Raw genomic sequence first — 27190 nt, 5'->3', positions numbered from 1 at the left:
GGGGGGATTGGCCAAAAACGCTGACCCAAAATGGCCGTTTTGGGAGCGGACGCAAAACTGCCTCTTTTTTGCCTCATCCACCTCCAGACCTGCTGGGAAACAGTTACTGGTCACTTTTAATGTGGTAAGTCGGCCAGAAAACAAGTGGCAGCCAAAACAGTGGAGGAGGGGGGATTTGAAAAAAACCTTGACCGCGGGGTCAAGGAAATTTCCGTTTTTGGAGCCGACACCAAACTGCCTCTTTTTGGTCTGATCCGCCTCCAAACCCGTTGGAAAACAAGTATTGATCACTTTTAATGTGGTAAATCGGCCAGAAAACAGCTGTCAGCCAAAACAGTGGAGGAGGGGGGATTTGAAAAAAACCTTGACCGCGGGGTCAAGGAAATGGCCGTTTTGGGAGCGGACGCAAAACTGCCTCTTTTTTGCCTCATCCACCTCCAGACCTGCTGGGAAACAGTTACTGATCACTTTTAATGTGGTAAGTCGGCCAGAAAACAAGTGGCAGCCAAAACAGTGGAGGAGGGGGGATTGGCCAAAAACGCTGACCCCGGGGTCAAGGAAATGGCCGTTTTGGGAGCGGACGCAAAACTGCCTCTTTTTTGCCTCATCCACCTCCAGACCTGCTGGGAAACAGTTACTGATCACTTTTAATGTGGTAAGTCGGCCAGAAAACAAGTGGCAGCCAAAACAGTGGAGGAGGGGGGATTGGCCAAAAACGCTGACCCCGGGGTCAAGGAAATGGCCGTTTTGGGAGCGGACGCAAAACTGCCTCTTTTTTGCCTCATCCACCTCCAGACCTGCTGGGAAACAGTTACTGATCACTTTTAATGTGGTAAGTCGGCCAGAAAACAAGTGGCAGCCAAAACAGTGGAGGAGGGGGGATTTGAAAAAAACCTTGACCGCGGGGTCAAGGAAATTTCCGTTTTTGGAGCCGACACCAAACTGCCTCTTTTTGGTCTGATCCGCCTCCAAACCCGTTGGAAAACAAGTATTGATCACTTTTAATGTGGTAAATCGGCCAGAAAACAGCTGTCAGCCAAAACAGTGGAGGAGGGGGGATTTGAAAAAAACCTTGACCGCGGGGTCAAGGAAATTTCCGTTTTTGGAGCCGACACCAAACTGCCTCTTTTTGGTCTGATCCGCCTCCAAACCCGTTGGAAAACAAGTATTGATCACTTTTAATGTGGTAAATCGGCCAGAAAACAGCTGTCAGCCAAAACAGTGGAGGAGGGGGGATTTGAAAAAAACCTTGACCGCGGGGTCAAGGAAATTTCCGTTTTTGGAGCCGACACCAAACTGCCTCTTTTTGGTCTGATCCGCCTCCAAACCCGTTGGAAAACAAGTATTGATCACTTTTAATGTGGTAAATCGGCCAGAAAACAGCTGTCAGCCAAAACAGTGGAGGAGGGGGGATTTGAAAAAAACCTTGACCGCGGGGTCAAGGAAATTTCCGTTTTTGGAGCCGACACCAAACTGCCTCTTTTTGGTCTGATCCGCCTCCAAACCCGTTGGAAAACAAGTATTGATCACTTTTAATGTGGTAAATCGGCCAGAAAACAGCTGTCAGCCAAAACAGTGGAGGAGGGGGGATTTGAAAAAAACCTTGACCGCGGGGTCAAGGAAATGGCCGTTTTGGGAGCGGACGCAAAACTGCCTCTTTTTTGCCTCATCCACCTCCAGACCTGCTGGGAAACAGTTACTGATCACTTTTAATGTGGTAAGTCGGCCAGAAAACAAGTGGCAGCCAAAACAGTGGAGGAGGGGGGATTGGCCAAAAACGCTGACCCCGGGGTCAAGGAAATGGCCGTTTTGGGAGCGGACGCAAAACTGCCTCTTTTTTGCCTCATCCACCTCCAGACCTGCTGGGAAACAGTTACTGATCACTTTTAATGTGGTAAGTCGGCCAGAAAACAAGTGGCAGCCAAAACAGTGGAGGAGGGGGGATTGGCCAAAAACGCTGACCCCGGGGTCAAGGAAATGACCGTTTTGGGAGCGGACGCAAAACTGCCTCTTTTTTGCCTCATCCACCTCCAGACCTGCTGGGAAACAGTTACTGATCACTTTTAATGTGGTAAGTCGGCCAGAAAACAAGTGGCAGCCAAAACAGTGGAGGAGGGGGGATTGGCCAAAAACGCTGACCCCGGGGTCAAGGAAATGGCCGTTTTGGGAGCGGACGCAAAACTGCCTCTTTTTTGCCTCATCCACCTCCAGACCTGCTGGGAAACAGTTACTGATCACTTTTAATGTGGTAAGTCGGCCAGAAAACAAGTGGCAGCCAAAACAGTGGAGGAGGGGGGATTGGCCAAAAACGCTGACCCCGGGGTCAAGGAAATGGCCGTTTTGGGAGCGGACGCAAAACTGCCTCTTTTTTGCCTCATCCACCTCCAGACCTGCTGGGAAACAGTTACTGATCACTTTTAATGTGGTAAGTCGGCCAGAAAACAAGTGGCAGCCAAAACAGTGGAGGAGGGGGGATTGGCCAAAAACGCTGACCCAAAATGGCCGTTTTGGGAGCGGACGCAAAACTGCCTCTTTTTTGCCTCATCCACCTCCAGACCTGCTGGGAAACAGTTACTGGTCACTTTTAATGTGGTAAGTCGGCCAGAAAACAAGTGGCAGCCAAAACAGTGGAGGAGGGGGGATTTGAAAAAAACCTTGACCGCGGGGTCAAGGAAATTTCCGTTTTTGGAGCCGACACCAAACTGCCTCTTTTTGGTCTGATCCGCCTCCAAACCCGTTGGAAAACAAGTATTGATCACTTTTAATGTGGTAAATCGGCCAGAAAACAGCTGTCAGCCAAAACAGTGGAGGAGGGGGGATTTGAAAAAAACCTTGACCGCGGGGTCAAGGAAATGGCCGTTTTGGGAGCGGACGCAAAACTGCCTCTTTTTTGCCTCATCCACCTCCAGACCTGCTGGGAAACAGTTACTGATCACTTTTAATGTGGTAAGTCGGCCAGAAAACAAGTGGCAGCCAAAACAGTGGAGGAGGGGGGATTGGCCAAAAACGCTGACCCCGGGGTCAAGGAAATGGCCGTTTTGGGAGCGGACGCAAAACTGCCTCTTTTTTGCCTCATCCACCTCCAGACCTGCTGGGAAACAGTTACTGATCACTTTTAATGTGGTAAGTCGGCCAGAAAACAAGTGGCAGCCAAAACAGTGGAGGAGGGGGGATTGGCCAAAAACGCTGACCCCGGGGTCAAGGAAATGGCCGTTTTGGGAGCGGACGCAAAACTGCCTCTTTTTTGCCTCATCCACCTCCAGACCTGCTGGGAAACAGTTACTGATCACTTTTAATGTGGTAAGTCGGCCAGAAAACAAGTGGCAGCCAAAACAGTGGAGGAGGGGGGATTGGCCAAAAACGCTGACCCCGGGGTCAAGGAAATGGCCGTTTTGGGAGCGGACGCAAAACTGCCTCTTTTTTGCCTCATCCACCTCCAGACCTGCTGGGAAACAGTTACTGATCACTTTTAATGTGGTAAGTCGGCCAGAAAACAAGTGGCAGCCAAAACAGTGGAGGAGGGGGGATTGGCCAAAAACGCTGACCCCGGGGTCAAGGAAATGGCCGTTTTGGGAGCGGACGCAAAACTGCCTCTTTTTTGCCTCATCCACCTCCAGACCTGCTGGGAAACAGTTACTGATCACTTTTAATGTGGTAAGTCGGCCAGAAAACAAGTGGCAGCCAAAACAGTGGAGGAGGGGGGATTGGCCAAAAACGCTGACCCCGGGGTCAAGGAAATGGCCGTTTTGGGAGCGGACGCAAAACTGCCTCTTTTTTGCCTCATCCACCTCCAGACCTGCTGGGAAACAGTTACTGATCACTTTTAATGTGGTAAGTCGGCCAGAAAACAAGTGGCAGCCAAAACAGTGGAGGAGGGGGGATTGGCCAAAAACGCTGACCCCGGGGTCAAGGAAATGGCCGTTTTGGGAGCGGACGCAAAACTGCCTCTTTTTTGCCTCATCCACCTCCAGACCTGCTGGGAAACAGTTACTGATCACTTTTAATGTGGTAAGTCGGCCAGAAAACAAGTGGCAGCCAAAACAGTGGAGGAGGGGGGATTGGCCAAAAACGCTGACCCCGGGGTCAAGGAAATGGCCGTTTTGGGAGCGGACGCAAAACTGCCTCTTTTTTGCCTCATCCACCTCCAGACCTGCTGGGAAACAGTTACTGATCACTTTTAATGTGGTAAGTCGGCCAGAAAACAAGTGGCAGCCAAAACAGTGGAGGAGGGGGGATTGGCCAAAAACGCTGACCCCGGGGTCAAGGAAATGGCCGTTTTGGGAGCGGACGCAAAACTGCCTCTTTTTTGCCTCATCCACCTCCAGACCTGCTGGGAAACAGTTACTGATCACTTTTAATGTGGTAAGTCGGCCAGAAAACAAGTGGCAGCCAAAACAGTGGAGGAGGGGGGATTGGCCAAAAACGCTGACCCCGGGGTCAAGGAAATGGCCGTTTTGGGAGCGGACGCAAAACTGCCTCTTTTTTGCCTCATCCACCTCCAGACCTGCTGGGAAACAGTTACTGATCACTTTTAATGTGGTAAGTCGGCCAGAAAACAAGTGGCAGCCAAAACAGTGGAGGAGGGGGGATTGGCCAAAAACGCTGACCCCGGGGTCAAGGAAATGGCCGTTTTGGGAGCGGACGCAAAACTGCCTCTTTTTTGCCTCATCCACCTCCAGACCTGCTGGGAAACAGTTACTGATCACTTTTAATGTGGTAAGTCGGCCAGAAAACAAGTGGCAGCCAAAACAGTGGAGGAGGGGGGATTGGCCAAAAACGCTGACCCCGGGGTCAAGGAAATGGCCGTTTTGGGAGCGGACGCAAAACTGCCTCTTTTTTGCCTCATCCACCTCCAGACCTGCTGGGAAACAGTTACTGATCACTTTTAATGTGGTAAGTCGGCCAGAAAACAAGTGGCAGCCAAAACAGTGGAGGAGGGGGGATTGGCCAAAAACGCTGACCCAAAATGGCCGTTTTGGGAGCGGACGCAAAACTGCCTCTTTTTTGCCTCATCCACCTCCAGACCTGCTGGGAAACAGTTACTGATCACTTTTAATGTGGTAAGTCGGCCAGAAAACAAGTGGCAGCCAAAACAGTGGAGGAGGGGGGATTGGCCAAAAACGCTGACCCCGGGGTCAAGGAAATGGCCGTTTTGGGAGCGGACGCAAAACTGCCTCTTTTTTGCCTCATCCACCTCCAGACCTGCTGGGAAACAGTTACTGGTCACTTTTAATGTGGTAAGTCGGCCAGAAAACAAGTGGCAGCCAAAACAGTGGAGGAGGGGGGATTTGAAAAAAACCTTGACCGCGGGGTCAAGGAAATTTCCGTTTTTGGAGCCGACACCAAACTGCCTCTTTTTGGTCTGATCCGCCTCCAAACCCGTTGGAAAACAAGTATTGATCACTTTTAATGTGGTAAATCGGCCAGAAAACAGCTGTCAGCCAAAACAGTGGAGGAGGGGGGATTGGCCAAAAACGCTGACCCCGGGGTCAAGGAAATGGCCGTTTTGGGAGCGGACGCAAAACTGCCTCTTTTTTGCCTCATCCACCTCCAGACCTGCTGGGAAACAGTTACTGATCACTTTTAATGTGGTAAGTCGGCCAGAAAACAAGTGGCAGCCAAAACAGTGGAGGAGGGGGGATTGGCCAAAAACGCTGACCCCGGGGTCAAGGAAATGGCCGTTTTGGGAGCGGACGCAAAACTGCCTCTTTTTTGCCTCATCCACCTCCAGACCTGCTGGGAAACAGTTACTGATCACTTTTAATGTGGTAAGTCGGCCAGAAAACAAGTGGCAGCCAAAACAGTGGAGGAGGGGGGATTGGCCAAAAACGCTGACCCCGGGGTCAAGGAAATGGCCGTTTTGGGAGCGGACGCAAAACTGCCTCTTTTTTGCCTCATCCACCTCCAGACCTGCTGGGAAACAGTTACTGATCACTTTTAATGTGGTAAGTCGGCCAGAAAACAAGTGGCAGCCAAAACAGTGGAGGAGGGGGGATTGGCCAAAAACGCTGACCCCGGGGTCAAGGAAATGGCCGTTTTGGGAGCGGACGCAAAACTGCCTCTTTTTTGCCTCATCCACCTCCAGACCTGCTGGGAAACAGTTACTGATCACTTTTAATGTGGTAAGTCGGCCAGAAAACAAGTGGCAGCCAAAACAGTGGAGGAGGGGGGATTGGCCAAAAACGCTGACCCCGGGGTCAAGGAAATGGCCGTTTTGGGAGCGGACGCAAAACTGCCTCTTTTTTGCCTCATCCACCTCCAGACCTGCTGGGAAACAGTTACTGATCACTTTTAATGTGGTAAGTCGGCCAGAAAACAAGTGGCAGCCAAAACAGTGGAGGAGGGGGGATTGGCCAAAAACGCTGACCCCGGGGTCAAGGAAATGGCCGTTTTGGGAGCGGACGCAAAACTGCCTCTTTTTTGCCTCATCCACCTCCAGACCTGCTGGGAAACAGTTACTGATCACTTTTAATGTGGTAAGTCGGCCAGAAAACAAGTGGCAGCCAAAACAGTGGAGGAGGGGGGATTGGCCAAAAACGCTGACCCCGGGGTCAAGGAAATGGCCGTTTTGGGAGCGGACGCAAAACTGCCTCTTTTTTGCCTCATCCACCTCCAGACCTGCTGGGAAACAGTTACTGATCACTTTTAATGTGGTAAGTCGGCCAGAAAACAAGTGGCAGCCAAAACAGTGGAGGAGGGGGGATTGGCCAAAAACGCTGACCCCGGGGTCAAGGAAATGGCCGTTTTGGGAGCGGACGCAAAACTGCCTCTTTTTTGCCTCATCCACCTCCAGACCTGCTGGGAAACAGTTACTGATCACTTTTAATGTGGTAAGTCGGCCAGAAAACAAGTGGCAGCCAAAACAGTGGAGGAGGGGGGATTGGCCAAAAACGCTGACCCCGGGGTCAAGGAAATGGCCGTTTTGGGAGCGGACGCAAAACTGCCTCTTTTTTGCCTCATCCACCTCCAGACCTGCTGGGAAACAGTTACTGGTCACTTTTAATGTGGTAAGTCGGCCAGAAAACAAGTGGCAGCCAAAACAGTGGAGGAGGGGGGATTTGAAAAAAACCTTGACCGCGGGGTCAAGGAAATTTCCGTTTTTGGAGCCGACACCAAACTGCCTCTTTTTGGTCTGATCCGCCTCCAAACCTGTTGGAAAACAAGTATTGATCACTTTTAATGTGGTAAATCGGCCAGAAAACAGCTGTCAGCCAAAACAGTGGAGGAGGGGGGATTTGAAAAAAACCTTGACCGCGGGGTCAAGGAAATTTCCGTTTTTGGAGCCGACACCAAACTGCCTCTTTTTGGTCTGATCCGCCTCCAAACCCGTTGGAAAACAAGTATTGATCACTTTTAATGTGGTAAATCGGCCAGAAAACAGCTGTCAGCCAAAACAGTGGAGGAGGGGGGATTGGCCAAAAACGCTGACCCCGGGGTCAAGGAAATGGCCGTTTTGGGAGCGGACGCAAAACTGCCTCTTTTTTGCCTCATCCACCTCCAGACCTGCTGGGAAACAGTTACTGATCACTTTTAATGTGGTAAGTCGGCCAGAAAACAAGTGGCAGCCAAAACAGTGGAGGAGGGGGGATTGGCCAAAAACGCTGACCCCGGGGTCAAGGAAATGGCCGTTTTGGGAGCGGACGCAAAACTGCCTCTTTTTTGCCTCATCCACCTCCAGACCTGCTGGGAAACAGTTACTGATCACTTTTAATGTGGTAAGTCGGCCAGAAAACAAGTGGCAGCCAAAACAGTGGAGGAGGGGGGATTGGCCAAAAACGCTGACCCCGGGGTCAAGGAAATGGCCGTTTTGGGAGCGGACGCAAAACTGCCTCTTTTTTGCCTCATCCACCTCCAGACCTGCTGGGAAACAGTTACTGATCACTTTTAATGTGGTAAGTCGGCCAGAAAACAAGTGGCAGCCAAAACAGTGGAGGAGGGGGGATTGGCCAAAAACGCTGACCCCGGGGTCAAGGAAATGGCCGTTTTGGGAGCGGACGCAAAACTGCCTCTTTTTTGCCTCATCCACCTCCAGACCTGCTGGGAAACAGTTACTGATCACTTTTAATGTGGTAAGTCGGCCAGAAAACAAGTGGCAGCCAAAACAGTGGAGGAGGGGGGATTGGCCAAAAACGCTGACCCCGGGGTCAAGGAAATGGCCGTTTTGGGAGCGGACGCAAAACTGCCTCTTTTTTGCCTCATCCACCTCCAGACCTGCTGGGAAACAGTTACTGATCACTTTTAATGTGGTAAGTCGGCCAGAAAACAAGTGGCAGCCAAAACAGTGGAGGAGGGGGGATTGGCCAAAAACGCTGACCCCGGGGTCAAGGAAATGGCCGTTTTGGGAGCGGACGCAAAACTGCCTCTTTTTTGCCTCATCCACCTCCAGACCTGCTGGGAAACAGTTACTGATCACTTTTAATGTGGTAAGTCGGCCAGAAAACAAGTGGCAGCCAAAACAGTGGAGGAGGGGGGATTGGCCAAAAACGCTGACCCCGGGGTCAAGGAAATGGCCGTTTTGGGAGCGGACGCAAAACTGCCTCTTTTTTGCCTCATCCACCTCCAGACCTGCTGGGAAACAGTTACTGATCACTTTTAATGTGGTAAGTCGGCCAGAAAACAAGTGGCAGCCAAAACAGTGGAGGAGGGGGGATTGGCCAAAAACGCTGACCCAAAATGGCCGTTTTGGGAGCGGACGCAAAACTGCCTCTTTTTTGCCTCATCCACCTCCAGACCTGCTGGGAAACAGTTACTGATCACTTTTAATGTGGTAAGTCGGCCAGAAAACAAGTGGCAGCCAAAACAGTGGAGGAGGGGGGATTGGCCAAAAACGCTGACCCCGGGGTCAAGGAAATGGCCGTTTTGGGAGCGGACGCAAAACTGCCTCTTTTTTGCCTCATCCACCTCCAGACCTGCTGGGAAACAGTTACTGGTCACTTTTAATGTGGTAAGTCGGCCAGAAAACAAGTGGCAGCCAAAACAGTGGAGGAGGGGGGATTTGAAAAAAACCTTGACCGCGGGGTCAAGGAAATTTCCGTTTTTGGAGCCGACACCAAACTGCCTCTTTTTGGTCTGATCCGCCTCCAAACCTGTTGGAAAACAAGTATTGATCACTTTTAATGTGGTAAATCGGCCAGAAAACAGCTGTCAGCCAAAACAGTGGAGGAGGGGGGATTTGAAAAAAACCTTGACCGCGGGGTCAAGGAAATGGCCGTTTTGGGAGCGGACGCAAAACTGCCTCTTTTTTGCCTCATCCACCTCCAGACCTGCTGGGAAACAGTTACTGGTCACTTTTAATGTGGTAAGTCGGCCAGAAAACAAGTGGCAGCCAAAACAGTGGAGGAGGGGGGATTGGCCAAAAACGCTGACCCCGGGGTCAAGGAAATGGCCGTTTTGGGAGCGGACGCAAAACTGCCTCTTTTTTGCCTCATCCACCTCCAGACCTGCTGGGAAACAGTTACTGATCACTTTTAATGTGGTAAGTCGGCCAGAAAACAAGTGGCAGCCAAAACAGTGGAGGAGGGGGGATTGGCCAAAAACGCTGACCCCGGGGTCAAGGAAATGGCCGTTTTGGGAGCGGACGCAAAACTGCCTCTTTTTTGCCTCATCCACCTCCAGACCTGCTGGGAAACAGTTACTGATCACTTTTAATGTGGTAAGTCGGCCAGAAAACAAGTGGCAGCCAAAACAGTGGAGGAGGGGGGATTGGCCAAAAACGCTGACCCAAAATGGCCGTTTTGGGAGCGGACGCAAAACTGCCTCTTTTTTGCCTCATCCACCTCCAGACCTGCTGGGAAACAGTTACTGGTCACTTTTAATGTGGTAAGTCGGCCAGAAAACAAGTGGCAGCCAAAACAGTGGAGGAGGGGGGATTTGAAAAAAACCTTGACCCGCGGGGTCAAGGAAATTTCCGTTTTTGGAGCCGACACCAAACTGCCTCTTTTTGGTCTGATCCGCCTCCAAACCCGTTGGAAAACAAGTATTGATCACTTTTAATGTGGTAAATCGGCCAGAAAACAGCTGTCAGCCAAAACAGTGGAGGAGGGGGGATTTGAAAAAAACCTTGACCGCGGGGTCAAGGAAATGGCCGTTTTGGGAGCGGACGCAAAACTGCCTCTTTTTTGCCTCATCCACCTCCAGACCTGCTGGGAAACAGTTACTGATCACTTTTAATGTGGTAAGTCGGCCAGAAAACAAGTGGCAGCCAAAACAGTGGAGGAGGGGGGATTGGCCAAAAACGCTGACCCCGGGGTCAAGGAAATGGCCGTTTTGGGAGCGGACGCAAAACTGCCTCTTTTTTGCCTCATCCACCTCCAGACCTGCTGGGAAACAGTTACTGATCACTTTTAATGTGGTAAGTCGGCCAGAAAACAAGTGGCAGCCAAAACAGTGGAGGAGGGGGGATTGGCCAAAAACGCTGACCCCGGGGTCAAGGAAATGGCCGTTTTGGGAGCGGACGCAAAACTGCCTCTTTTTTGCCTCATCCACCTCCAGACCTGCTGGGAAACAGTTACTGATCACTTTTAATGTGGTAAGTCGGCCAGAAAACAAGTGGCAGCCAAAACAGTGGAGGAGGGGGGATTTGAAAAAAACCTTGACCGCGGGGTCAAGGAAATTTCCGTTTTTGGAGCCGACACCAAACTGCCTCTTTTTGGTCTGATCCGCCTCCAAACCCGTTGGAAAACAAGTATTGATCACTTTTAATGTGGTAAATCGGCCAGAAAACAGCTGTCAGCCAAAACAGTGGAGGAGGGGGGATTTGAAAAAAACCTTGACCGCGGGGTCAAGGAAATTTCCGTTTTTGGAGCCGACACCAAACTGCCTCTTTTTGGTCTGATCCGCCTCCAAACCCGTTGGAAAACAAGTATTGATCACTTTTAATGTGGTAAATCGGCCAGAAAACAGCTGTCAGCCAAAACAGTGGAGGAGGGGGGATTTGAAAAAAACCTTGACCGCGGGGTCAAGGAAATTTCCGTTTTTGGAGCCGACACCAAACTGCCTCTTTTTGGTCTGATCCGCCTCCAAACCCGTTGGAAAACAAGTATTGATCACTTTTAATGTGGTAAATCGGCCAGAAAACAGCTGTCAGCCAAAACAGTGGAGGAGGGGGGATTTGAAAAAAACCTTGACCGCGGGGTCAAGGAAATTTCCGTTTTTGGAGCCGACACCAAACTGCCTCTTTTTGGTCTGATCCGCCTCCAAACCCGTTGGAAAACAAGTATTGATCACTTTTAATGTGGTAAATCGGCCAGAAAACAGCTGTCAGCCAAAACAGTGGAGGAGGGGGGATTTGAAAAAAACCTTGACCGCGGGGTCAAGGAAATTTCCGTTTTTGGAGCCGACACCAAACTGCCTCTTTTTGGTCTGATCCGCCTCCAAACCCGTTGGAAAACAAGTATTGATCACTTTTAATGTGGTAAATCGGCCAGAAAACAGCTGTCAGCCAAAACAGTGGAGGAGGGGGGATTTGAAAAAAACCTTGACCGCGGGGTCAAGGAAATTTCCGTTTTTGGAGCCGACACCAAACTGCCTCTTTTTGGTCTGATCCGCCTCCAAACCCGTTGGAAAACAAGTATTGATCACTTTTAATGTGGTAAATCGGCCAGAAAACAGCTGTCAGCCAAAACAGTGGAGGAGGGGGGATTTGAAAAAAACCTTGACCGCGGGGTCAAGGAAATTTCCGTTTTTGGAGCCGACACCAAACTGCCTCTTTTTGGTCTGATCCGCCTCCAAACCCGTTGGAAAACAAGTATTGATCACTTTTAATGTGGTAAATCGGCCAGAAAACAGCTGTCAGCCAAAACAGTGGAGGAGGGGGGATTTGAAAAAAACCTTGACCGCGGGGTCAAGGAAATGGCCGTTTTGGGAGCGGACGCAAAACTGCCTCTTTTTTGCCTCATCCACCTCCAGACCTGCTGGGAAACAGTTACTGATCACTTTTAATGTGGTAAGTCGGCCAGAAAACAAGTGGCAGCCAAAACAGTGGAGGAGGGGGGATTGGCCAAAAACGCTGACCCCGGGGTCAAGGAAATGGCCGTTTTGGGAGCGGACGCAAAACTGCCTCTTTTTTGCCTCATCCACCTCCAGACCTGCTGGGAAACAGTTACTGATCACTTTTAATGTGGTAAGTCGGCCAGAAAACAAGTGGCAGCCAAAACAGTGGAGGAGGGGGGATTGGCCAAAAACGCTGACCCCGGGGTCAAGGAAATGGCCGTTTTGGGAGCGGACGCAAAACTGCCTCTTTTTTGCCTCATCCACCTCCAGACCTGCTGGGAAACAGTTACTGATCACTTTTAATGTGGTAAGTCGGCCAGAAAACAAGTGGCAGCCAAAACAGTGGAGGAGGGGGGATTGGCCAAAAACGCTGACCCAAAATGGCCGTTTTGGGAGCGGACGCAAAACTGCCTCTTTTTTGCCTCATCCACCTCCAGACCTGCTGGGAAACAGTTACTGGTCACTTTTAATGTGGTAAGTCGGCCAGAAAACAAGTGGCAGCCAAAACAGTGGAGGAGGGGGGATTTGAAAAAAACCTTGACCGCGGGGTCAAGGAAATTTCCGTTTTTGGAGCCGACACCAAACTGCCTCTTTTTGGTCTGATCCGCCTCCAAACCCGTTGGAAAAAAAGTATTGATCACTTTTAATGTGGTAAATCGGCCAGAAAACAGCTGTCAGCCAAAACAGTGGAGGAGGGGGGATTTGAAAAAAACCTTGACCGCGGGGTCAAGGAAATGGCCGTTTTGGGAGCGGACGCAAAACTGCCTCTTTTTTGCCTCATCCATCTCCAGACCTGCTGGGAAACAGTTACTGATCACTTTTAATGTGGTAAGTCGGCCAGAAAACAAGTGGCAGCCAAAACAGTGGAGGAGGGGGGATTGGCCAAAAACGCTGACCCCGGGGTCAAGGAAATGGCCGTTTTGGGAGCGGACGCAAAACTGCCTCTTTTTTGCCTCATCCACCTCCAGACCTGCTGGGAAACAGTTACTGATCACTTTTAATGTGGTAAGTCGGCCAGAAAACAAGTGGCAGCCAAAACAGTGGAGGAGGGGGGATTTGAAAAAAACCTTGACCGCGGGGTCAAGGAAATTTCCGTTTTTGGAGCCGACACCAAACTGCCTCTTTTTGGTCTGATCCGCCTCCAAACCCGTTGGAAAACAAGTATTGATCACTTTTAATGTGGTAAATCGGCCAGAAAACAGCTGTCAGCCAAAACAGTGGAGGAGGGGGGATTTGAAAAAAACCTTGACCGCGGGGTCAAGGAAATTTCCGTTTTTGGAGCCGACACCAAACTGCCTCTTTTTGGTCTGATCCGCCTCCAAACCCGTTGGAAAACAAGTATTGATCACTTTTAATGTGGTAAATCGGCCAGAAAACAGCTGTCAGCCAAAACAGTGGAGGAGGGGGGATTTGAAAAAAACCTTGACCGCGGGGTCAAGGAAATTTCCGTTTTTGGAGCCGACACCAAACTGCCTCTTTTTGGTCTGATCCGCCTCCAAACCCGTTGGAAAACAAGTATTGATCACTTTTAATGTGGTAAATCGGCCAGAAAACAGCTGTCAGCCAAAACAGTGGAGGAGGGGGGATTTGAAAAAAACCTTGACCGCGGGGTCAAGGAAATTTCCGTTTTTGGAGCCGACACCAAACTGCCTCTTTTTGGTCTGATCCGCCTCCAAACCCGTTGGAAAACAAGTATTGATCACTTTTAATGTGGTAAATCGGCCAGAAAACAGCTGTCAGCCAAAACAGTGGAGGAGGGGGGATTTGAAAAAAACCTTGACCGCGGGGTCAAGGAAATGGCCGTTTTGGGAGCGGACGCAAAACTGCCTCTTTTTTGCCTCATCCACCTCCAGACCTGCTGGGAAACAGTTACTGATCACTTTTAATGTGGTAAGTCGGCCAGAAAACAAGTGGCAGCCAAAACAGTGGAGGAGGGGGGATTGGCCAAAAACGCTGACCCCGGGGTCAAGGAAATGGCCGTTTTGGGAGCGGACGCAAAACTGCCTCTTTTTTGCCTCATCCACCTCCAGACCTGCTGGGAAACAGTTACTGATCACTTTTAATGTGGTAAGTCGGCCAGAAAACAAGTGGCAGCCAAAACAGTGGAGGAGGGGGGATTGGCCAAAAACGCTGACCCCGGGGTCAAGGAAATGGCCGTTTTGGGAGCGGACGCAAAACTGCCTCTTTTTTGCCTCATCCACCTCCAGACCTGCTGGGAAACAGTTACTGATCACTTTTAATGTGGTAAGTCGGCCAGAAAACAAGTGGCAGCCAAAACAGTGGAGGAGGGGGGATTGGCCAAAAACGCTGACCCAAAATGGCCGTTTTGGGAGCGGACGCAAAACTACCTCTTTTTTGCCTCATCCACCTCCAGACCTGCTGGGAAACAGTTACTGGTCACTTTTAATGTGGTAAGTCGGCCAGAAAACAAGTGGCAGCCAAAACAGTGGAGGAGGGGGGATTTGAAAAAAACCTTGACCGCGGGGTCAAGGAAATTTCCGTTTTTGGAGCCGACACCAAACTGCCTCTTTTTGGTCTGATCCGCCTCCAAACCCGTTGGAAAAAAAGTATTGATCACTTTTAATGTGGTAAATCGGCCAGAAAACAGCTGTCAGCCAAAACAGTGGAGGAGGGGGGATTTGAAAAAAACCTTGACCGCGGGGTCAAGGAAATGGCCGTTTTGGGAGCGGACGCAAAACTGCCTCTTTTTTGCCTCATCCATCTCCAGACCTGCTGGGAAACAGTTACTGATCACTTTTAATGTGGTAAGTCGGCCAGAAAACAAGTGGCAGCCAAAACAGTGGAGGAGGGGGGATTGGCCAAAAACGCTGACCCCGGGGTCAAGGAAATGGCCGTTTTGGGAGCGGACGCAAAACTGCCTCTTTTTTGCCTCATCCACCTCCAGACCTGCTGGGAAACAGTTACTGATCACTTTTAATGTGGTAAGTCGGCCAGAAAACAAGTGGCAGCCAAAACAGTGGAGGAGGGGGGATTGGCCAAAAACGCTGACCCCGGGGTCAAGGAAATGGCCGTTTTGGGAGCGGACGCAAAACTGCCTCTTTTTTGCCTCATCCACCTCCAGACCTGCTGGGAAACAGTTACTGATCACTTTTAATGTGGTAAGTCGGCCAGAAAACAAGTGGCAGCCAAAACAGTGGAGGAGGGGGGATTTGAAAAAAACCTTGACCGCGGGGTCAAGGAAATTTCCGTTTTTGGAGCCGACACCAAACTGCCTCTTTTTGGTCTGATCCGCCTCCAAACCCGTTGGAAAACAAGTATTGATCACTTTTAATGTGGTAAATCGGCCAGAAAACAGCTGTCAGCCAAAACAGTGGAGGAGGGGGGATTTGAAAAAAACCTTGACCGCGGGGTCAAGGAAATTTCCGTTTTTGGAGCCGACACCAAACTGCCTCTTTTTGGTCTGATCCGCCTCCAAACCCGTTGGAAAACAAGTATTGATCACTTTTAATGTGGTAAATCGGCCAGAAAACAGCTGTCAGCCAAAACAGTGGAGGAGGGGGGATTTGAAAAAAACCTTGACCGCGGGGTCAAGGAAATTTCCGTTTTTGGAGCCGACACCAAACTGCCTCTTTTTGGTCTGATCCGCCTCCAAACCCGTTGGAAAACAAGTATTGATCACTTTTAATGTGGTAAATCGGCCAGAAAACAGCTGTCAGCCAAAACAGTGGAGGAGGGGGGATTTGAAAAAAACCTTGACCGCGGGGTCAAGGAAATTTCCGTTTTTGGAGCCGACACCAAACTGCCTCTTTTTGGTCTGATCCGCCTCCAAACCCGTTGGAAAACAAGTATTGATCACTTTTAATGTGGTAAATCGGCCAGAAAACAGCTGTCAGCCAAAACAGTGGAGGAGGGGGGATTTGAAAAAAACCTTGACCGCGGGGTCAAGGAAATGGCCGTTTTGGGAGCGGACGCAAAACTGCCTCTTTTTTGCCTCATCCACCTCCAGACCTGCTGGGAAACAGTTACTGATCACTTTTAATGTGGTAAGTCGGCCAGAAAACAAGTGGCAGCCAAAACAGTGGAGGAGGGGGGATTGGCCAAAAACGCTGACCCCGGGGTCAAGGAAATGGCCGTTTTGGGAGCGGACGCAAAACTGCCTCTTTTTTGCCTCATCCACCTCCAGACCTGCTGGGAAACAGTTACTGATCACTTTTAATGTGGTAAGTCGGCCAGAAAACAAGTGGCAGCCAAAACAGTGGAGGAGGGGGGATTGGCCAAAAACGCTGACCCCGGGGTCAAGGAAATGGCCGTTTTGGGAGCGGACGCAAAACTGCCTCTTTTTTGCCTCATCCACCTCCAGACCTGCTGGGAAACAGTTACTGATCACTTTTAATGTGGTAAGTCGGCCAGAAAACAAGTGGCAGCCAAAACAGTGGAGGAGGGGGGATTGGCCAAAAACGCTGACCCCGGGGTCAAGGAAATGGCCGTTTTGGGAGCGGACGCAAAACTGCCTCTTTTTTGCCTCATCCACCTCCAGACCTGCTGGGAAACAGTTACTGATCACTTTTAATGTGGTAAGTCGGCCAGAAAACAAGTGGCAGCCAAAACAGTGGAGGAGGGGGGATTGGCCAAAAACGCTGACCCAAAATGGCCGTTTTGGGAGCGGACGCAAAACTGCCTCTTTTTTGCCTCATCCACCTCCAGACCTGCTGGGAAACAGTTACTGGTCACTTTTAATGTGGTAAGTCGGCCAGAAAACAAGTGGCAGCCAAAACAGTGGAGGAGGGGGGATTTGAAAAAAACCTTGACCGCGGGGTCAAGGAAATTTCCGTTTTTGGAGCCGACACCAAACTGCCTCTTTTTGGTCTGATCCGCCTCCAAACCCGTTGGAAAACAAGTATTGATCACTTTTAATGTGGTAAATCGGCCAGAAAACAGCTGTCAGCCAAAACAGTGGAGGAGGGGGGATTTGAAAAAAACCTTGACCGCGGGGTCAAGGAAATGGCCGTTTTGGGAGCGGACGCAAAACTGCCTCTTTTTTGCCTCATCCACCTCCAGACCTGCTGGGAAACAGTTACTGATCACTTTTAATGTGGTAAGTCGGCCAGAAAACAAGTGGCAGCCAAAACAGTGGAGGAGGGGGGATTGGCCAAAAACGCTGACCCCGGGGTCAAGGAAATGGCCGTTTTGGGAGCGGACGCAAAACTGCCTCTTTTTTGCCTCATCCACCTCCAGACCTGCTGGGAAACAGTTACTGATCACTTTTAATGTGGTAAGTCGGCCAGAAAACAAGTGGCAGCCAAAACAGTGGAGGAGGGGGGATTGGCCAAAAACGCTGACCCCGGGGTCAAGGAAATGGCCGTTTTGGGAGCGGACGCAAAACTGCCTCTTTTTTGCCTCATCCACCTCCAGACCTGCTGGGAAACAGTTACTGATCACTTTTAATGTGGTAAGTCGGCCAGAAAACAAGTGGCAGCCAAAACAGTGGAGGAGGGGGGATTTGAAAAAAACCTTGACCGCGGGGTCAAGGAAATTTCCGTTTTTGGAGCCGACACCAAACTGCCTCTTTTTGGTCTGATCCGCCTCCAAACCCGTTGGAAAACAAGTATTGATCACTTTTAATGTGGTAAATCGGCCAGAAAACAGCTGTCAGCCAAAACAGTGGAGGAGGGGGGATTTGAAAAAAACCTTGACCGCGGGGTCAAGGAAATTTCCGTTTTTGGAGCCGACACCAAACTGCCTCTTTTTGGTCTGATCCGCCTCCAAACCCGTTGGAAAACAAGTATTGATCACTTTTAATGTGGTAAATCGGCCAGAAAACAGCTGTCAGCCAAAACAGTGGAGGAGGGGGGATTTGAAAAAAACCTTGACCGCGGGGTCAAGGAAATTTCCGTTTTTGGAGCCGACACCAAACTGCCTCTTTTTGGTCTGATCCGCCTCCAAACCCGTTGGAAAACAAGTATTGATCACTTTTAATGTGGTAAATCGGCCAGAAAACAGCTGTCAGCCAAAACAGTGGAGGAGGGGGGATTTGAAAAAAACCTTGACCGCGGGGTCAAGGAAATTTCCGTTTTTGGAGCCGACACCAAACTGCCTCTTTTTGGTCTGATCCGCCTCCAAACCCGTTGGAAAACAAGTATTGATCACTTTTAATGTGGTAAATCGGCCAGAAAACAGCTGTCAGCCAAAACAGTGGAGGAGGGGGGATTTGAAAAAAACCTTGACCGCGGGGTCAAGGAAATGGCCGTTTTGGGAGCGGACGCAAAACTGCCTCTTTTTTGCCTCATCCACCTCCAGACCTGCTGGGAAACAGTTACTGATCACTTTTAATGTGGTAAGTCGGCCAGAAAACAAGTGGCAGCCAAAACAGTGGAGGAGGGGGGATTGGCCAAAAACGCTGACCCCGGGGTCAAGGAAATGGCCGTTTTGGGAGCGGACGCAAAACTGCCTCTTTTTTGCCTCATCCACCTCCAGACCTGCTGGGAAACAGTTACTGATCACTTTTAATGTGGTAAGTCGGCCAGAAAACAAGTGGCAGCCAAAACAGTGGAGGAGGGGGGATTGGCCAAAAACGCTGACCCCGGGGTCAAGGAAATGACCGTTTTGGGAGCGGACGCAAAACTGCCTCTTTTTTGCCTCATCCACCTCCAGACCTGCTGGGAAACAGTTACTGATCACTTTTAATGTGGTAAGTCGGCCAGAAAACAAGTGGCAGCCAAAACAGTGGAGGAGGGGGGATTGGCCAAAAACGCTGACCCCGGGGTCAAGGAAATGGCCGTTTTGGGAGCGGACGCAAAACTGCCTCTTTTTTGCCTCATCCACCTCCAGACCTGCTGGGAAACAGTTACTGATCACTTTTAATGTGGTAAGTCGGCCAGAAAACAAGTGGCAGCCAAAACAGTGGAGGAGGGGGGATTGGCCAAAAACGCTGACCCCGGGGTCAAGGAAATGGCCGTTTTGGGAGCGGACGCAAAACTGCCTCTTTTTTGCCTCATCCACCTCCAGACCTGCTGGGAAACAGTTACTGATCACTTTTAATGTGGTAAGTCGGCCAGAAAACAAGTGGCAGCCAAAACAGTGGAGGAGGGGGGATTGGCCAAAAACGCTAACCCAAAATGGCCGTTTTGGGAGCGGACGCAAAACTGCCTCTTTTTTGCCTCATCCACCTCCAGACCTGCTGGGAAACAGTTACTGGTCACTTTTAATGTGGTAAGTCGGCCAGAAAACAAGTGGCAGCCAAAACAGTGGAGGAGGGGGGATTTGAAAAAAACCTTGACCGCGGGGTCAAGGAAATTTCCGTTTTTGGAGCCGACACCAAACTGCCTCTTTTTGGTCTGATCCGCCTCCAAACCCGTTGGAAAACAAGTATTGATCACTTTTAATGTGGTAAATCGGCCAGAAAACAGCTGTCAGCCAAAACAGTGGAGGAGGGGGGATTTGAAAAAAACCTTGACCGCGGGGTCAAGGAAATGGCCGTTTTGGGAGCGGACGCAAAACTGCCTCTTTTTTGCCTCATCCACCTCCAGACCTGCTGGGAAACAGTTACTGATCACTTTTAATGTGGTAAGTCGGCCAGAAAACAAGTGGCAGCCAAAACAGTGGAGGAGGGGGGATTTGAAAAAAACCTTGACCGCGGGGTCAAGGAAATTTCCGTTTTTGGAGCCGACACCAAACTGCCTCTTTTTGGTCTGATCCGCCTCCAAACCCGTTGGAAAACAAGTATTGATCACTTTTAATGTGGTAAATCGGCCAGAAAACAGCTGTCAGCCAAAACAGTGGAGGAGGGGGGATTTGAAAAAAACCTTGACCGCGGGGTCAAGGAAATGGCCGTTTTGGGAGCGGACGCAAAACTGCCTCTTTTTTGCCTCATCCACCTCCAGACCTGCTGGGAAACAGTTACTGATCACTTTTAATGTGGTAAGTCGGCCAGAAAACAAGTGGCAGCCAAAACAGTGGAGGAGGGGGGATTGGCCAAAAACGCTGACCCCGGGGTCAAGGAAATGGCCGTTTTGGGAGCGGACGCAAAACTGCCTCTTTTTTGCCTCATCCACCTCCAGACCTGCTGGGAAACAGTTACTGATCACTTTTAATGTGGTAAGTCGGCCAGAAAACAAGTGGCAGCCAAAACAGTGGAGGAGGGGGGATTGGCCAAAAACGCTGACCCCGGGGTCAAGGAAATGGCCGTTTTGGGAGCGGACGCAAAACTGCCTCTTTTTTGCCTCATCCACCTCCAGACCTGCTGGGAAACAGTTACTGATCACTTTTAATGTGGTAAGTCGGCCAGAAAACAAGTGGCAGCCAAAACAGTGGAGGAGGGGGGATTTGAAAAAAACCTTGACCGCGGGGTCAAGGAAATTTCCGTTTTTGGAGCCGACACCAAACTGCCTCTTTTTGGTCTGATCCGCCTCCAAACCCGTTGGAAAACAAGTATTGATCACTTTTAATGTGGTAAATCGCCCAGAAAACAGCTGTCAGCCAAAACAGTGGAGGAGGGGGGATTTGAAAAAAACCTTGACCGCGGGGTCAAGGAAATTTCCGTTTTTGGAGCCGACACCAAACTGCCTCTTTTTGGTCTGATCCGCCTCCAAACCCGTTGGAAAACAAGTATTGATCACTTTTAATGTGGTAAATCGGCCAGAAAACAGCTGTCAGCCAAAACAGTGGAGGAGGGGGGATTTGAAAAAAACCTTGACCGCGGGGTCAAGGAAATTTCCGTTTTTGGAGCCGACACCAAACTGCCTCTTTTTGGTCTGATCCGCCTCCAAACCCGTTGGAAAACAAGTATTGATCACTTTTAATGTGGTAAATCGGCCAGAAAACAGCTGTCAGCCAAAACAGTGGAGGAGGGGGGATTTGAAAAAAACCTTGACCGCGGGGTCAAGGAAATTTCCGTTTTTGGAGCCGACACCAAACTGCCTCTTTTTGGTCTGATCCGCCTCCAAACCCGTTGGAAAACAAGTATTGATCACTTTTAATGTGGTAAATCGGCCAGAAAACAGCTGTCAGCCAAAACAGTGGAGGAGGGGGGATTTGAAAAAAACCTTGACCGCGGGGTCAAGGAAATGGCCGTTTTGGGAGCGGACGCAAAACTGCCTCTTTTTTGCCTCATCCACCTCCAGACCTGCTGGGAAACAGTTACTGATCACTTTTAATGTGGTAAGTCGGCCAGAAAACAAGTGGCAGCCAAAACAGTGGAGGAGGGGGGATTGGCCAAAAACGCTGACCCCGGGGTCAAGGAAATGGCCGTTTTGGGAGCGGACGCAAAACTGCCTCTTTTTTGCCTCATCCACCTCCAGACCTGCTGGGAAACAGTTACTGATCACTTTTAATGTGGTAAGTCGGCCAGAAAACAAGTGGCAGCCAAAACAGTGGAGGAGGGGGGATTGGCCAAAAACGCTGACCCCGGGGTCAAGGAAATGACCGTTTTGGGAGCGGACGCAAAACTGCCTCTTTTTTGCCTCATCCACCTCCAGACCTGCTGGGAAACAGTTACTGATCACTTTTAATGTGGTAAGTCGGCCAGAAAACAAGTGGCAGCCAAAACAGTGGAGGAGGGGGGATTGGCCAAAAACGCTGACCCCGGGGTCAAGGAAATGGCCGTTTTGGGAGCGGACGCAAAACTGCCTCTTTTTTGCCTCATCCACCTCCAGACCTGCTGGGAAACAGTTACTGATCACTTTTAATGTGGTAAGTCGGCCAGAAAACAAGTGGCAGCCAAAACAGTGGAGGAGGGGGGATTGGCCAAAAACGCTGACCCCGGGGTCAAGGAAATGGCCGTTTTGGGAGCGGACGCAAAACTGCCTCTTTTTTGCCTCATCCACCTCCAGACCTGCTGGGAAACAGTTACTGATCACTTTTAATGTGGTAAGTCGGCCAGAAAACAAGTGGCAGCCAAAACAGTGGAGGAGGGGGGATTGGCCAAAAACGCTAACCCAAAATGGCCGTTTTGGGAGCGGACGCAAAACTGCCTCTTTTTTGCCTCATCCACCTCCAGACCTGCTGGGAAACAGTTACTGGTCACTTTTAATGTGGTAAGTCGGCCAGAAAACAAGTGGCAGCCAAAACAGTGGAGGAGGGGGGATTTGAAAAAAACCTTGACCGCGGGGTCAAGGAAATTTCCGTTTTTGGAGCTGACACCAAACTGCCTCTTTTTGGTCTGATCCGCCTCCAAACCCGTTGGAAAACAAGTATTGATCACTTTTAATGTGGTAAATCGGCCAGAAAACAGCTGTCAGCCAAAACAGTGGAGGAGGGGGGATTTGAAAAAAACCTTGACCGCGGGGTCAAGGAAATGGCCGTTTTGGGAGCGGACGCAAAACTGCCTCTTTTTTGCCTCATCCACCTCCAGACCTGCTGGGAAACAGTTACTGATCACTTTTAATGTGGTAAGTCGGCCAGAAAACAAGTGGCAGCCAAAACAGTGGAGGAGGGGGGATTGGCCAAAAACGCTGACCCCGGGGTCAAGGAAATGGCCGTTTTGGGAGCGGACGCAAAACTGCCTCTTTTTTGCCTCATCCACCTCCAGACCTGCTGGGAAACAGTTACTGATCACTTTTAATGTGGTAAGTCGGCCAGAAAACAAGTGGCAGCCAAAACAGTGGAGGAGGGGGGATTGGCCAAAAACGCTGACCCCGGGGTCAAGGAAATGGCCGTTTTGGGAGCGGACGCAAAACTGCCTCTTTTTTGCCTCATCCACCTCCAGACCTGCTGGGAAACAGTTACTGATCACTTTTAATGTGGTAAGTCGGCCAGAAAACAAGTGGCAGCCAAAACAGTGGAGGAGGGGGGATTTGAAAAAAACCTTGACCGCGGGGTCAAGGAAATTTCCGTTTTTGGAGCCGACACCAAACTGCCTCTTTTTGGTCTGATCCGCCTCCAAACCCGTTGGAAAACAAGTATTGATCACTTTTAATGTGGTAAATCGGCCAGAAAACAGCTGTCAGCCAAAACAGTGGAGGAGGGGGGATTTGAAAAAAACCTTGACCGCGGGGTCAAGGAAATTTCCGTTTTTGGAGCCGACACCAAACTGCCTCTTTTTGGTCTGATCCGCCTCCAAACCCGTTGGAAAACAAGTATTGATCACTTTTAATGTGGTAAATCGGCCAGAAAACAGCTGTCAGCCAAAACAGTGGAGGAGGGGGGATTTGAAAAAAACCTTGACCGCGGGGTCAAGGAAATTTCTGTTTTTGGAGCCGACACCAAACTGCCTCTTTTTGGTCTGATCCGCCTCCAAACCCGTTGGAAAACAAGTATTGATCACTTTTAATGTGGTAAATCGGCCAGAAAACAGCTGTCAGCCAAAACAGTGGAGGAGGGGGGATTTGAAAAAAACCTTGACCGCGGGGTCAAGGAAATTTCCGTTTTTGGAGCCGACACCAAACTGCCTCTTTTTGGTCTGATCCGCCTCCAAACCCGTTGGAAAACAAGTATTGATCACTTTTAATGTGGTAAATCGGCCAGAAAACAGCTGTCAGCCAAAACAGTGGAGGAGGGGGGATTTGAAAAAAACCTTGACCGCGGGGTCAAGGAAATGGCCGTTTTGGGAGCGGACGCAAAACTGCCTCTTTTTTGCCTCATCCACCTCCAGACCTGCTGGGAAACAGTTACTGATCACTTTTAATGTGGTAAGTCGGCCAGAAAACAAGTGGCAGCCAAAACAGTGGAGGAGGGGGGATTGGCCAAAAACGCTGACCCCGGGGTCAAGGAAATGGCCGTTTTGGGAGCGGACGCAAAACTGCCTCTTTTTTGCCTCATCCACCTCCAGACCTGCTGGGAAACAGTTACTGATCACTTTTAATGTGGTAAGTCGGCCAGAAAACAAGTGGCAGCCAAAACAGTGGAGGAGGGGGGATTGGCCAAAAACGCTGACCCCGGAGTCAAGGAAATGACCGTTTTGGGAGCGGACGCAAAACTGCCTCTTTTTTGCCTCATCCACCTCCAGACCTGCTGGGAAACAGTTACTGATCACTTTTAATGTGGTAAGTCGGCCAGAAAACAAGTGGCAGCCAAAACAGTGGAGGAGGGGGGATTGGCCAAAAACGCTGACCCCGGGGTCAAGGAAATGGCCGTTTTGGGAGCGGACGCAAAACTGCCTCTTTTTTGCCTCATCCACCTCCAGACCTGCTGGGAAACAGTTACTGATCACTTTTAATGTGGTAAGTCGGCCAGAAAACAAGTGGCAGCCAAAACAGTGGAGGAGGGGGGATTGGCCAAAAACGCTGACCCCGGGGTCAAGGAAATGGCCGTTTTGGGAGCGGACGCAAAACTGCCTCTTTTTTGCCTCATCCACCTCCAGACCTGCTGGGAAACAGTTACTGATCACTTTTAATGTGGTAAGTCGGCCAGAAAACAAGTGGCAGCCAAAACAGTGGAGGAGGGGGGATTGGCCAAAAACGCTGACCCAAAATGGCCGTTTTGGGAGCGGACGCAAAACTGCCTCTTTTTTGCCTCATCCACCTCCAGACCTGCTGGGAAACAGTTACTGGTCACTTTTAATGTGGTAAGTCGGCCAGAAAACAAGTGGCAGCCAAAACAGTGGAGGAGGGGGGATTTGAAAAAAACCTTGACCGCGGGGTCAAGGAAATTTCCGTTTTTGGAGCCGACACCAAACTGCCTCTTTTTGGTCTGATCCGCCTCCAAACCCGTTGGAAAACAAGTATTGATCACTTTTAATGTGGTAAATCGGCCAGAAAACAGCTGTCAGCCAAAACAGTGGAGGAGGGGGGATTTGAAAAAAACCTTGACCGCGGGGTCAAGGAAATGGCCGTTTTGGGAGCGGACGCAAAACTGCCTCTTTTTTGCCTCATCCACCTCCAGACCTGCTGGGAAACAGTTACTGATCACTTTTAATGTGGTAAGTCGGCCAGAAAACAAGTGGCAGCCAAAACAGTGGAGGAGGGGGGATTGGCCAAAAACGCTGACCCCGGGGTCAAGGAAATGGCCGTTTTGGGAGCGGACGCAAAACTGCCTCTTTTTTGCCTCATCCACCTCCAGACCTGCTGGGAAACAGTTACTGATCACTTTTAATGTGGTAAGTCGGCCAGAAAACAAGTGGCAGCCAAAACAGTGGAGGAGGGGGGATTGGCCAAAAACGCTGACCCCGGGGTCAAGGAAATGGCCGTTTTGGGAGCGGACGCAAAACTGCCTCTTTTTTGCCTCATCCACCTCCAGACCTGCTGGGAAACAGTTACTGATCACTTTTAATGTGGTAAGTCGGCCAGAAAACAAGTGGCAGCCAAAACAGTGGAGGAGGGGGGATTGGCCAAAAACGCTGACCCCGGGGTCAAGGAAATGGCCGTTTTGGGAGCGGACGCAAAACTGCCTCTTTTTTGCCTCATCCACCTCCAGACCTGCTGGGAAACAGTTACTGATCACTTTTAATGTGGTAAGTCGGCCAGAAAACAAGTGGCAGCCAAAACAGTGGAGGAGGGGGGATTTGAAAAAAACCTTGACCGCGGGGTCAAGGAAATTTCCGTTTTTGGAGCCGACACCAAACTGCCTCTTTTTGGTCTGATCCGCCTCCAAACCCGTTGGAAAACAAGTATTGATCACTTTTAATGTGGTAAATCGGCCAGAAAACAGCTGTCAGCCAAAACAGTGGAGGAGGGGGGATTTGAAAAAAACCTTGACCGCGGGGTCAAGGAAATTTCCGTTTTTGGAGCCGACACCAAACTGCCTCTTTTTGGTCTGATCCGCCTCCAAACCCGTTGGAAAACAAGTATTGATCACTTTTAATGTGGTAAATCGGCCAGAAAACAGCTGTCAGCCAAAACAGTGGAGGAGGGGGGATTTGAAAAAAACCTTGACCGCGGGGTCAAGGAAATTTCCGTTTTTGGAGCCGACACCAAACTGCCTCTTTTTGGTCTGATCCGCCTCCAAACCCGTTGGAAAACAAGTATTGATCACTTTTAATGTGGTAAATCGGCCAGAAAACAGCTGTCAGCCAAAACAGTGGAGGAGGGGGGATTTGAAAAAAACCTTGACCGCGGGGTCAAGGAAATTTCCGTTTTTGGAGCCGACACCAAACTGCCTCTTTTTGGTCTGATCCGCCTCCAAACCCGTTGGAAAACAAGTATTGATCACTTTTAATGTGGTAAATCGGCCAGAAAACAGCTGTCAGCCAAAACAGTGGAGGAGGGGGGATTTGAAAAAAACCTTGACCGCGGGGTCAAGGAAATTTCCGTTTTTGGAGCCGACACCAAACTGCCTCTTTTTGGTCTGATCCGCCTCCAAACCCGTTGGAAAACAAGTATTGATCACTTTTAATGTGGTAAATCGGCCAGAAAACAGCTGTCAGCCAAAACAGTGGAGGAGGGGGGATTTGAAAAAAACCTTGACCGCGGGGTCAAGGAAATGGCCGTTTTGGGAGCGGACGCAAAACTGCCTCTTTTTTGCCTCATCCACCTCCAGACCTGCTGGGAAACAGTTACTGATCACTTTTAATGTGGTAAGTCGGCCAGAAAACAAGTGGCAGCCAAAACAGTGGAGGAGGGGGGATTTGAAAAAAACCTTGACCCCGGGGTCAAGGAAATTTCCGTTTTTGGAGCCGACACCAAACTGCCTCTTTTTGGTCTGATCCGCCTCCAAACCCGTTGGAAAACAAGTATTGATCACTTTTAATGTGGTAAATCGGCCAGAAAACAGCTGTCAGCCAAAACAGTGGAGGAGGGGGGATTTGAAAAAAACCTTGACCGCGGGGTCAAGGAAATGGCCGTTTTGGGAGCGGACGCAAAACTGCCTCTTTTTTGCCTCATCCACCTCCAGACCTGCTGGGAAACAGTTACTGATCACTTTTAATGTGGTAAGTCGGCCAGAAAACAAGTGGCAGCCAAAACAGTGGAGGAGGGGGGATTGGCCAAAAACGCTGACCCCGGAGTCAAGGAAATGACCGTTTTGGGAGCGGACGCAAAACTGCCTCTTTTTTGCCTCATCCACCTCCAGACCTGCTGGGAAACAGTTACTGATCACTTTTAATGTGGTAAGTCGGCCAGAAAACAAGTGGCAGCCAAAACAGTGGAGGAGGGGGGATTGGCCAAAAACGCTGACCCCGGGGTCAAGGAAATGGCCGTTTTGGGAGCGGACGCAAAACTGCCTCTTTTTTGCCTCATCCACCTCCAGACCTGCTGGGAAACAGTTACTGATCACTTTTAATGTGGTAAGTCGGCCAGAAAACAAGTGGCAGCCAAAACAGTGGAGGAGGGGGGATTGGCCAAAAACGCTGACCCCGGGGTCAAGGAAA

This window comes from Pempheris klunzingeri, chromosome 10 (genome assembly GCF_042242105.1).
Source record: "Pempheris klunzingeri isolate RE-2024b chromosome 10, fPemKlu1.hap1, whole genome shotgun sequence".
In the NCBI taxonomy this organism is placed as follows: domain Eukaryota; kingdom Metazoa; phylum Chordata; class Actinopteri; order Acropomatiformes; family Pempheridae; genus Pempheris; species Pempheris klunzingeri.
This window is presented reverse-complemented; position numbering follows the sequence as displayed.